Genomic DNA, 12,684 nt, shown 5'->3' with positions numbered 1-12,684 from the left:
ACCTTCGGGTGGCATCACTGTGGCACTGCAGGAGGCCCATGATGGACATGTCATCTAAAGAATGGGAGGGGGAGTGGAAATGGTTTGCGACTGGGAGGTGCAGTTGTTTGTTGCGAACTGAGCGGAGGTGTTCTGCAAAGCGGTCCCCAAGCCTCCGCTTGGTTTCCCCCTAAAGCTGACAGTGATGTCTAATCCTTTTACAAAATGTTGGCTACACTCCTGGCTCCAAATCTGGGTAATTAAGCTGTGGTAACACAGTATTAATGTGATGTCAACCGATCACGTGGGAAGCAAGGCCCAGTAAGGTGCCCCAAAACTGACTTCTTTGTTGTAGCATACATTTGACCAGAAAACAGCAGCAAAACTCAGATCTTTCTTCAATAATTAATAATGTTTCTATTCCCAGGTTTGCATCCTAACAGCTAACAATATTACTGGAGAGTTCAAAGTCATTCAGGAATATGATGCAGTGAAGCAACAGTGTTCTCATGTTGCTATTGAGTTGTTCTAATAAAAATTAATCACATAGACATCAGTCAGAATTTATGAATTATATCTGACATGGAACTAAATAAAAGCTGGCAGGATGTTTAAATGAGTCATGAAAAGATGCTCATTGTTTTTGCATTATAGGCTCCCTCATGGTGGACTAATTAGAAAAGTTAGATCACATGGGAGTCAGGGTGAGCTTGCCAGCTGAATATAAAGTTGGCTTTACAGTAGGAGACAGAGGATTGTTTTTCGGTCTGGAGGCCTGTGACCAATGGTGTTCCACAGGGATCAGAAGTGGGTCCAGTTTTGTTGATTATTTATATAAATGATTTGGACGAGAAGTTAACTTTGTGGATGACACCAGAATTGATGCAGTAGTGGACAGTGAAGAAGGTTACCTAATATTACAAAGAGATCTCGATCAATTGGGTCAATGGGTTGAGGAGTGTCAGGTGGAGTTTAATTCGGATAAATGTGAGGTATTTCATTTTGGCAAAACAAACAAAGGCAGGACTTATACAATTAATGGTCATGCCTGAAGTAGTGTTGTAGAACAGAGAGAGACCGAGGGGGTTCAGGCACGTAATTCTTTGAAATTTGCATCATAGGTAGACAGGGTAGTTAGGAAGGTGTTCAGTTCACTTGCCTTCATTGCTCAGACCTTTGAATATAGGAGTTGGGACATCATGTTGAGGTTGTAAAGTGCATTGGTAAGGCCCCTTCTGGAAGAGTTTTGTGTGCAGTAGTGGTCGCCTGTTACAGGAACGATATTCTTAAATTGGAGAGGATTCACAAAAGATTTACCAGGATGTTGCCAGGAATGGAGAGTTTGAGTTATAAAAGTAGGCTGAAGAGACTGGAACATTTTTCACTGAGGTTTATAAAATAATGAGGGGCATAGAGAAGGTGAATTGCAAAGCTCTATTTCATAAGGTGGGGGAGTTCAAAACTAGGGGGCATATTTTTAAGGTTGAGAGGAGAAAGCTTTAAGAAGGACATGAAGGGCAAAACCTTTTCACACAGAGAGTGATTACAGTGTGCAGTGAACTGCGAGAGGAAGTGCTGAATGCTGATACAGTTAGAATATTTAAAGGTTTGGAGGGATATGGGCCAAACGCAGGAGGGTTGGACTATTATAGTTTGGGAACATGGTTGGATTGGGCTAGTTGGACTGAATTTTCTGTTTCCATGCTGTATGACTCTATGACTCTATAAATGGATTCTTGATTGGAATTATTGCTTTATTGTCATCTTAAGACAAACTTATTATCTAAGATGGCAGGGGATCAGGGCTTCTGAGCCCAGGGCTCTTCCACTCCATCCATTTCTCTTCTCGTTTCTTTTCCTTTTTCTCCCAGTATGAGACCCAGCAGCAACAGCTGTGGCTGTATCAGTGAGGTGGGCTTGATATCTTCATTGGCATGGTCCATCGAAGACTAATTGTGGCTAGGGCATTGGTGGAGGCAAGATAGTGCTAAAGAGTGAAAATTTTCATCCCAGTGGCCATGAAGTGATGGTGACTTATGCCTGGCTATCAGGTTAATAGCCCAGGGCCCATGGTGGAACACTTAACAAAGAAGAATGTTTATTTGGTGTATTTTTCTGAGTTTTATGATGGCACCAGAGAGTGGTGATGCAATACAAAATGCACATGACAATAAATAAATCATCAATCAATCAATCAAATCAAGTTCGACATTTTGCAACCAATGTCCAGATTCAATATCTACAGAAATGGTTCAATTCTCTCAATTACAGAATCTACTACAGCCACAGCTCCTGTGGCGCCTTGGGACAGATTATAAACTGCAACCATCTCAAATTTTGCTAGATTGGCCAGACTGATATGTTGATGTGAGAGACAGGAAAGTATGCGTCACTTGCCCAAACGTGGTAGATAATGTAGTGCACGTTACTGATCATGTTAATACAGATGGCAGTAGAATCTTCAAGCTTGACGCTAAGGCAACGGAAAACTTTATCATCATAATGTTTCTGCCTTTGGCTACGAAGAATGTTAGCTTGTCTAAGGTGATACTTTGTCATATACCAGAGCTGTGGGCATTCTAAGAATGGGGATAATTGTCCGATTGTAAACTTGAAGACTGTTTATTCCAGGAGTCGGACAAAGTTGGACAAATAACATTGTTTTGAAGCATTACTGAAAAAAATCTACAAACATGTAATGAACGTGCAAACAAAAGCAATTTATACAACATATTTTCATGAACTCGTTTCTCATTTTAAGGAATTTTACAGAGATAGATGTAACATTTTTTGCTCATTATAGGGATGTGAGTGTCATTGACAAAGCTAACATTTATGCCCATCCCTTACTTATCCATGAATTGAATGGCACACTTGGCCATTTCAATGGTCAATTTAAAATCAACCACATTTGCCTGGGTCTGAACTCACATGTAGGCCAGTTTGGATAAGGAAGGCAGATTTCCTCCTCTGCGGGGCACCAGTGAACCAGATGGGAAGTTTTTTTTTTCAGGAAAAGTTATTCAGTTATTACTAATGAGACCAGTATTTTATTCCAGATTTAGTAGTTAAATGAATTTGAATTCCACGTAGCATGATATGAACTCATTCCTCCAAAACATCAGTCATAGGAACATAGGACAAAGGAAAATATGAGTTTTAAAGTGAAAGGAGGTAGATATAGGGGAGATATCAGAGGTAGGTTCTTTACTCAGAGAGTGGTAGGAGTGTGGAATGCATTGCTGGAGAGGGTAGTGGAGTCAGCCTCATTAGGGGCATTTAAGCAGCTATTAGATAGGCATATGGATGATAGTATAAGGTAGCTGTGGAGGTTAGAGAGACCTTAGGTTTTGGCTAAAAGTTCAGCACAACATCGGGGGCCGAAGGGCCTGTACTGTGCTGTACTGTTCTATGTTCTATGATTATTGGTCGGCACGCTGACTCAGTGGTTAGCACTGCAGCCTCACAGTGCTAGGGACCCGGGTTTGATTCCTGCCTTGGGTGACTGTCTGTGTGGAGTTTGCACATTCTCCCCCTGTCTGCGTGGGATTCCTCCGGGTGCTCCGGTTTCCTCCCACAGTCCAAAGATGTGCAGGTTAGGTGGATTGGCCATACTAAATTGCCCGTACTGTTCAGGGGTGTGTGGGTTATGGGGGGATGGGTCTGGGTGGGATGCTTCAAGGGGCGGTGCGGACCTGTTGGGCCGAAGGGCCTGTTTCCACACTGTAGGGAATCTAAACTAATCTAAAAAGCCATATAGCCCCTTGAGCCTGTTCAAAAATTTAATGAGATCACGGCTGATCTGCAGCCTAACTCCATTTACTTGACTTTGGCCAATATTCCTTAGTATGTTTGCAGAACAAAGCATTAAAATTAACAACTGATCTAGAACAGAGAGTTCTAAACATCTACTGCCCTTTGTGTGTAGAAATGTTTCATAACATCTGTCCTGAATGTCCTTGCTCTAATTTTCAGCCCCTAAATCTAGAATTGTAGAAGATTTGAAGATGATTGATTGGTAGACAAATGGATGTGTACTACTGTTTTGGATAATGAATTGATGGAGGTTATTAACTATAAGCCTCCAGTGGGATGTAGATCATCATGGTTCCTTGTCCCTTTTTGAATGTGGACCACTTTCATGGTTAAAAACATTCAAAAGATTCTCCAAAAAAAGCTGTCTAGAATCTATATTGCATCTCTCCAAGTGGTAAGTTTGCTGCCACCCTGCCTCTTTAAGTGTAGGGATCTACACGGCCTTCTTGGTCTAATGTGGTAGGGGAAAATCACTTCCAGGTCTAACTAGAAGAGGCCCTTGTATTTAACAGGAAGTATATTGTTACAACTAGTTATAGGCTGCATGGATATGTTAGGTATAATATGAGGCAGGCATTGATGTTAGACCTCACTCCATTAAGATTCTAAGCTGTAAATGCTCACAGGTCCATACCACGTCGACATTATAGGTGGTGCTTAAGGCACTCATCAGTATTAACACTTTCAAACCAAATCCTCTTGTACAGCAGTCTTCAGCCTGCATTTGTGGTGGTATCCATTTGATGCCCTGGCTACAGCTCTTGCAAAGAATTATTGGTATTTTGGTGCACTGGCCCTTCTAATGTTCTCCTGTCATTGTGATGTACTTTCTGGATCATAGGTTTTATTCATTTCCTAAGTAATTTAATCCTTATGAGCAAACAGGAACTCAGTTTGTGAACACAACGTGTGATTAATGCATTAGGTAAATTGAATGTGCAATACCATGGGAGGCATTGGTCCAGTGATGTTATCACTAGATTATCCTGAGATCAAGGTAATGTCCCAAGGACCTGGGTTCAAATCACACATAGCAGATGGTGATATTTAAATTCAATAAAAATCTGGAATTAAGAGTCTAATAATGACCATGAAACCATTGTTGATTGTCAAGAAAAACCCCGTAGTTCACTAATGTCCTTGAGGGAAGGAAACTGCCATCCTTACCTGGAGTGACCTACATGTGACTCCAGACCCACAGCAATGTGATTGACAGTCTGGGAAATTAGGCATGGGTAATAAATTCTAGCATAGCCAGCAATGCCCTCATCCCATGACAGAATAAAAAATATACACTTTAAAACATTCTTACGTTTTTTAACAGTAAATGCAATGCATCCATACGATGTTCCTTTGCTTGCTATTATAATGCATGGTCTAACACATGTATTTTAACTAGGTTAATTACTTGAAGTGACAGAAACAGCAATGTCATAAACATTTTCATCATTTCTTTACTGCTACAGTTAAATTCTGAAATACCAGGGAAAGAACTAATCAGACGCACAGAGAACGAGTACGCCATTGCTTCTCATGAATCTAAGGAGGAAATTTAGGACCAGGTAACAATTCACATTCAATAGAACACAGTAAAGAATCTGCCAATGTTAGATATGTGAGGATCAGTGCATTTCAAGAGAAAGGACAATAAATGAGTTATCAAAATACCATTTTGGTTTCTCAAAGCAGAGAGTCAAATACAAGTATCAGATCTCCCTGTGGAGAGCATGGGATTAGCTAGTGACCTTAGCTGTATTAGACATGTTCGTTAAACCTCAAGGCTACTGTCTCCCCTGTGCATATGGTGAAAGAAATTGCCTCGAAACTAATCTGGAGAGTGCATAAGGGTTAGTAAATGTTAGGGTAGTAGAACTGTTCATAGAAACTAGAACATTGTTTACTTTAACCTTACTTTACTGCATAGGAAATCCCTGTCACCCTTTTAAATAATAAACCTTGAGCTCTGAGCTAGACCAGACATGCGGCAGAAAGAACATCTTTCACTCAGAGTTCACTGGTGTAAGGAAGTGATGAAGGGGCAATGGGGAAATTAGGACAAATTACCCAAACAGCAGCATTTTGTCAAAGTGAAAATGGTAGTGTTTCAGGTCAAGAATTGCTGCATAATGTAAACAAAAAACAATTCTTTGCTTAGACTGTTTAGCAATTTGAATACTGCAGCTTTTCAATGGCCATTATCTATTTAAATTATTACTTTGGATGTTATTCGAAATACTTTAGACACCACAAAATGCTATTTATTTGCAGAGCATAGCACACACTAATTCACTTTGCTTTACTATGAAAATGTGTCAGTTTCTACAATGACACTAAATAAAAGGGAGACCTTAGAAAATTATTGTAATTGTAAGAAATAAATCTATGTATTTTAATCACAGTGGCTTTACTGTGATAATCTCCAAATAAAACATAAAGCTTCTAACCTTGCATAATTCAGTTACACTCATGGCCTAACCTTGTGATTTCTTTAGTGTTTATCCCTGCAGAAGACAAAGGGAAAGCTTAGCAACTCACTTGATCCCCCAAACAGTTCCTCAAAGCAGGTATCTGAACCTCTGTCAGAAAATACATTTTACCATATACTGTTTTTTTAATAATTCACCAGTAGATTTCAATGCTGCTGTAAACTAAGGGTTCTCTGAATGCTTACCCATCGAAGTGCATCCTGCTAAGCAATGGCTGATTGCATGAATATTAAAAATAGACTAAATGATAAACTCTAAATGAGAGAAAAATATCTATGTATGCAAGACTTCTAAAGTGTGGCTTAGTAAGAAGATCACAAGATAATTACTGATGAGGAAGGCCCATCTTAATTCATCCAGAGAGATTTTAAGGACTCCCATTATGGTATCTGATTGTTTTTAAAATGATTCCCAGATTTTTGCCTTGGCTGCTCAACGTGGAAATTTATTCCACACATTGATCATTCCTTACATGAAGAGGGTTTCCTGAAATCAATCTTAAAATTACTTCTCTGGGTTTAAAGCAACATCTCCTTTGGACATTTCCACACTTTAAAGTAACATTTAGAATTAAACTTACTGTACTCCCTCAAAAATCTTACACACTGCCACAAGATCCCTGCATTTTAGGCTGAAAAGGAGAAATTTCTGCAGCACCCTAATCAGAAAATATTTCACAATTGCTGTGGGTAAACCAGTGATAAAATGGAACCAATAGTGCAGCCACTGGTCAGAGGGCTCAGAAAAGTTATCCAGCAGGTAAGTGGACTCAGGATTTTATGCAGCTGACCTCTAAATGATTGACTTAAGGAGTCACTGGGATGGTGTGTGGCAAAATCACCCTGGATTCCTGCTCCTTACCATTGGTAGAAACAGACGTGAATAAAAGTCAAGTGATAAATAGGCCAGGCTTTGGATGTGATTGATGTCCCCAAGGACAAATAACCTGCCAACATATATACTCGAGGTTTACACGTCAATAGTGACAAGCTGGTGAGGTACTGAAAGAGAAACTAGTGCCTTCAGGAGAAAAATTTATGAAGGAACGAACAGCACTAATAGTATAGTATTACAGAGAAATTCTGTCTGCTCTGTGGGAGAGCGTAATGGTTATTGTGAGTGTGGAACATTTGACAGTATAAAGTTTATGTACAATCTAATAGAATCCCTTTGGAATTAATAACTGTCAGCTTGGTTCACTCCATAATACTCTTCTTGGTTGGAAGCAGTCTCACATCTGATTCTGAACTTTATGACAACAACCCCCAATCTAGGTATTGAGCATGTTATTTCAGTTGATGTGCTTGATCTTAGCAATGAAACATTCAGTGAAAGTCCTTCTCTGTCACTTAATGGTCATAAAAGATCAATTGGCACTATCCAAAGCATATTAACACTGTCCTAATGTTCAACTTGTCATTGCTCCCTCATTTAAAAACACCAAAACTAGATTAAGTGGTTGCTTAATTAATTTGATATTTGTAGCATCTTTCTTTGTGAAAACTTAATATTCCATTTTTCTACATAATAGTGACTGCTCTTCAGAAGTAATTAATTGGATGAAGAGACTTCCTGATGACTTTGACTTTGTAAAAGTACAAGGACAGCAGACACATGGGAACACTATCGCCTGAAATTTCCCCTCCAAGCAACACAAACTATCTTGACTTTAGAAATCTATCAGTGTTCCTTCACTGTCACTGGGTCAGCATTCTGGAATTTCTCTGTAACAGTACGGTGGTGGACCTACAGCAGTTCAGAAGGGTAGCTCACTATCAACATCACAAAGGCAATTAGAGATAGGCAATAAGGGGCAGGGATTTCCCCATTCTGTAAACAAATTAAATACATCAGGAATTATACAGTGATATATCTCATATAAGATCTTATTCTGATGTTAATCAATTGTTTTACAAAGATATTGAAATGTTGTTGCTGTAATATTTTGGTAACAAAGCATAAGAACTGTGGCCATTGGAACAAAGCTTTTCAAACTATCTGTTTAAAAAAAGAAACCAGTAATCTGCACACTGAAGATTAATTTATTTCATAGGTTAATTATCCCTTTCTTTAATTTAGATCATTGTGTTTTGATTTTTTTTATGCTGTGTATCATATCCAAATAACATGAAGCAATTTATTAGTTTAAGTTTGACTTCTTATTAATATTATTTAAGTCTTGAACCACATTCGATTAATAATAGAAACAAGTACTGTTGAAGAATCTCAGCAGGTCTAACATTTCAAGTTGACTCAATCGACTTCAATCATTCTGGATTCAAGACATAAACTCAGTTTCTCTCTTCAACGATGATGTCAGAACTGCTGATTTTCTCTAGCAATTTCTGTTTTTATTTCAGATTTCCAGCATAAACTGCATTTTGCTCTTATTTGACTCATATAATTCATTTCTCATTTGATTAATCAAGCCTCCAACACTTTGCCTACTGCAAATATAACAAAGATGTTTTTGTTTAATCACCAGTGCATATTCTAATCTTTGTTGTATGTCAACATTCAACGTACCTCCTTCGTTACTTTTTTTATTTAAAGCTTTTGCTCTGGTCATTGGCATCTCTTTATCTTCTTGACCAACTATTTTGGCCAATGACGCAATATTTATTCCTCAGCAGTATACTTTCCAAACACTCCAAATTGTCTAAAATGGGCAATTTTTCTGCAGTAAATTTCTTTTTAAATGCTTTCATCCACTTCCTTTTTCTACTTTCTCTTTTTCTTTCCCTCCTAGCCTTCATTATTCTCATTTGAAATGTTTAGGGCTGTACAACTCATCAAGCTCTTAGACCATAGGTAATGATCACTCTTGTCTAAATGCTCCTCGTTGATCACCAACTTAAGACTTGATTCTAAATACAAAATCTCATCTGTCAAGTGTCAAGGTAGTTTAAATCAAGAGCAGACCTATACAGAATTATTTACAGTGCTACTGACATTTTTCTAATACTCCTTCCATTTACCTATTTCCTTCTTGTCTTGAAAATGTAGCATTGTTATCTAGAAGTACCTTCCACCCTTAGTATCAGAACTACTTTGAATAGAATGAAAGAACCGTTATGTTTTAACTTGCCTTTCACATCTCCAGAACATTCCTGAAGCAGGACATGGCTATCAAATAATTTTCCAGGTTTTATCACTGTTTTCCAAGTGAATGTGGCACTAACTTATGTGCAGCATACTCCTACAAACAACACAAGATAAAGGATCAGATATTCTTTACTCTAACATTGACAGGACATCAGGTCAACTATTCTTCAAATAGTGTTCCTGAACTAGTGGCCTGATTGACATCACCTCTAGTCCAGCATTTCCTCAGTACAAAATGATGCGTTCAAGGGGGTTAAGAGATGAGCAAAAAAGGTTGGCTTAGCCAGTTATGGTCACTTCTCAATATAACAAAATAAATAAAACATGGAATTGTAAATGCATACAGATCAGGGAAACTCCAGGTCAATCTTTGGACATTGCAATGAGGTACTCCCCACTACAAGTGCTAGACTTGGGGCCCAACCAGTGATCAAGTTTCTAAGAGTATATCATTTACCTTGTCGGTAAGATTGATTTCAGAAGTTCAGAAGTGTCTTCGGAAGTTACTACTGCTTCAGTTGTTTCAGAAACATGCTTTGTGAATTTCTTCACCATAATTTTGTTTTACACAGAGAATGGTTTTGGAATAAACTTCCAGAGGAAGTAGTGGATGTGCGTACAGTTACAATATTTAACAACTTTTAGATGTATATGAAGAAAAAATGTTTTAGAGGGGTATGGGCCAAGTGCGGGCAGGTGGGACTAGTTTAGTTTGGGATTATGGTCGGCATGGACCAGAGAGTCTGTTTCCGTATTTTATGACTATGAGTCACCAGTAACAGCTCTGTTATGTCAATTATATTTACCCTCTCATTGTTTACATCTGTAAAGTAAGTTATAATTTACATATAAATGTTTGCATGAAATTCTGTTAATTTATTCAATTAAACATGTCTTAAAACTGGACCAAGAGGGGGATTTGAAGTTAAATGACAATATCATAAAGTATAATTTTTAGGCTTATTTTTAAAAGAATTGTATATTATGTGCATGAAAATGTTGATACTTATATACTTTGAGACTGCCCTCTGTTTTGCTGCCATCTCGCATCTCTCTTGTCGTAAGTCCGTGGCCCATATGTAATTGTCGAGCTTGGTTTTTCAATATGAGCTTTCTCCTCCCTTTCCACAATGTGTTGTTTATTTGGTCCTAAATTAATCAAGGTTCAGCCCATTACTTCTGAAGAAATTGGCCCCTCCACAAACCTGACCCAAATACTAATAAAACCCATCCCTTCCTCTTCAACCTCTCATTATGGTTAATTTCCTGTTCAATCTCTCAATGCTGAAAGGAGCACAGAATGTTACATTTCCTTTACCTCATTGTCCTGAAACATCTTTCCCCCTTGTATGTCTTTTCAATTCCTCAAAATGGGCATGGAAATACTATCAATGCTTACACGTAATATCTGGCCGCTCCTAACTATTTCGCTGATATCCTTTGTTGTCTATTGATAATAGAAAATCTGCTTGTTTTACCATATTCTCTTAAGGATCCATTTATCCATTTATAAACCGGTTGATGTGGCGTATACGGATTTCAGCAAGGCGTTCGATAAGGTTCCCCACAGTAGGCTATTGTATAAAATGTGGAAGAATGGAATTGTGGGAGATATAGCAGTTTGGATCGGAAATTGGCTTGCTGAAAGAAGACAGAGGGTGGTAGTTGATGGGAAATGTTCATCCTGGAGACCAGTTACTAGTGGTGTACCACAAGGGTCGGTGTTGGGTCCACTGCTGTTTGACATTTTTTATAAATGACCTGGATGAGGGCGTAGATGGATGGGTTAGTAAATTTGCAGACAACACTAAAGTCGGTGGAGTTGAGGATAGTGACGAAGGATGCTGTAGGTTGCAGAGAGACATAGATAAGCTGCAGAGCTGGGCTGAGAGGTGGCAAATGGAGTTTAATGCAGACAAGTGTGAGGTGATGCATTTTGGTAAGAGTAACCGGAAGGCAAAGTACTGGGCTAATGGTAAGATTCTTGGTAGTGTAGATGAGCAGAGAGATCTCGGTGTCCATGTACACAGATCCTTGAAAGTTGCCACCCAGGTTGACAGGGCTGTTAAGAAGGCATACAGTGTTTTAGCTTTTATTAATAGAGGGATCGAGTTCCGGAACCAAGAGGTTATGCTGCAGCTGTACAAAACTCTGGTGCGGCCGCACTTAGAGTATTGCATACAGTTCTGGTCACCGCATTATAAGAAGGATGTGGAAGCTTTGGAAAGGGTGCAGAGGAGATTTACTAGGATGTTGCCTGGTATGGAGGGAAGTTCTTACGAGGAAAGGCTGAAGGACTTGAGGCTGTTTTCAGTAGAGAGAAGAAGGTTGAGAGGTGGCTTAAGTGAAACATATAAAATAATCAGAGGGTTAGATAGGGTGGATAGGGAGAGCCTTTTTCCTAGGATGGTGATGGCGAGCACGAGGGGGCATAGCTTTAAATTGAGGGGTGAAAGATAAGGACAGATGTCAGAGGTAGTTTCTTTACTCACAGAGTAGTAACAGAATAGAACACTTTGCCTGCAACGGTTATAGATTTGCCAACTTTAGGTACATTTAAGTTGTCATTGGATGAGCATATGGACGTAGATGGAATAGTGTAGGTTAGATGGGCTTCAGATCAGTATGACAGGTCAGCACAACATCGAGGGCTGAAGGGCCTGTACTGTGCTGTAATATTCTATGTATGTTCTATGGTCTCACAATTGAATTTCCTGTTAGAATCAAATTCTATCATTCTGTGAAATAACTCTTCTTCCCTGCAGCTCTTCATAGTCTTGATATCTTCCATTCTGTCAGCTTTGTAGCCTCAACACTGCAATAACTATATGAAACACTATTATCTTGCTGTACATTTCTCACATTATACAATAATTATGGCTTGTCACTCTCTAATTATTTGGACACATCATGCCAAAGGTCATTGAATCCATAATCAACGTCAAAGCTGTTTAATTACAATTTAATGTTGGGACAGATTTGTGCAATTCAGTTGTGTTCTGTCACCTTCATATAATAGACATGGAAAGTGAATAACTGCTTTTTTTAACTGGTCAAGAGGAACTGGGACTGCTATCGATTTTGAGAATAATTAGTCTTCAGATTGGAGAAAATGTTGACCTTATAACACAAACCAAGATTGTAACATTTTGCAAGCCCCTCTCTAAACCACACTCCATCCTGACTTGGAACTACAATGGTGTTTCTTCAGGATCAAAATTCTGAACTTTCCTTCCTGACAACACTGTGGGTGCCTCTACATTACAAGGGCTGCAGGCAGGGATTCAAGAAGACAGCT

The sequence above is a fragment of the Stegostoma tigrinum genome, chromosome 29, assembly GCF_030684315.1.
Source record: "Stegostoma tigrinum isolate sSteTig4 chromosome 29, sSteTig4.hap1, whole genome shotgun sequence".
NCBI lineage: Eukaryota > Metazoa > Chordata > Chondrichthyes > Orectolobiformes > Stegostomatidae > Stegostoma > Stegostoma tigrinum.
Note: the sequence above shows the minus strand (reverse complement) of the source record.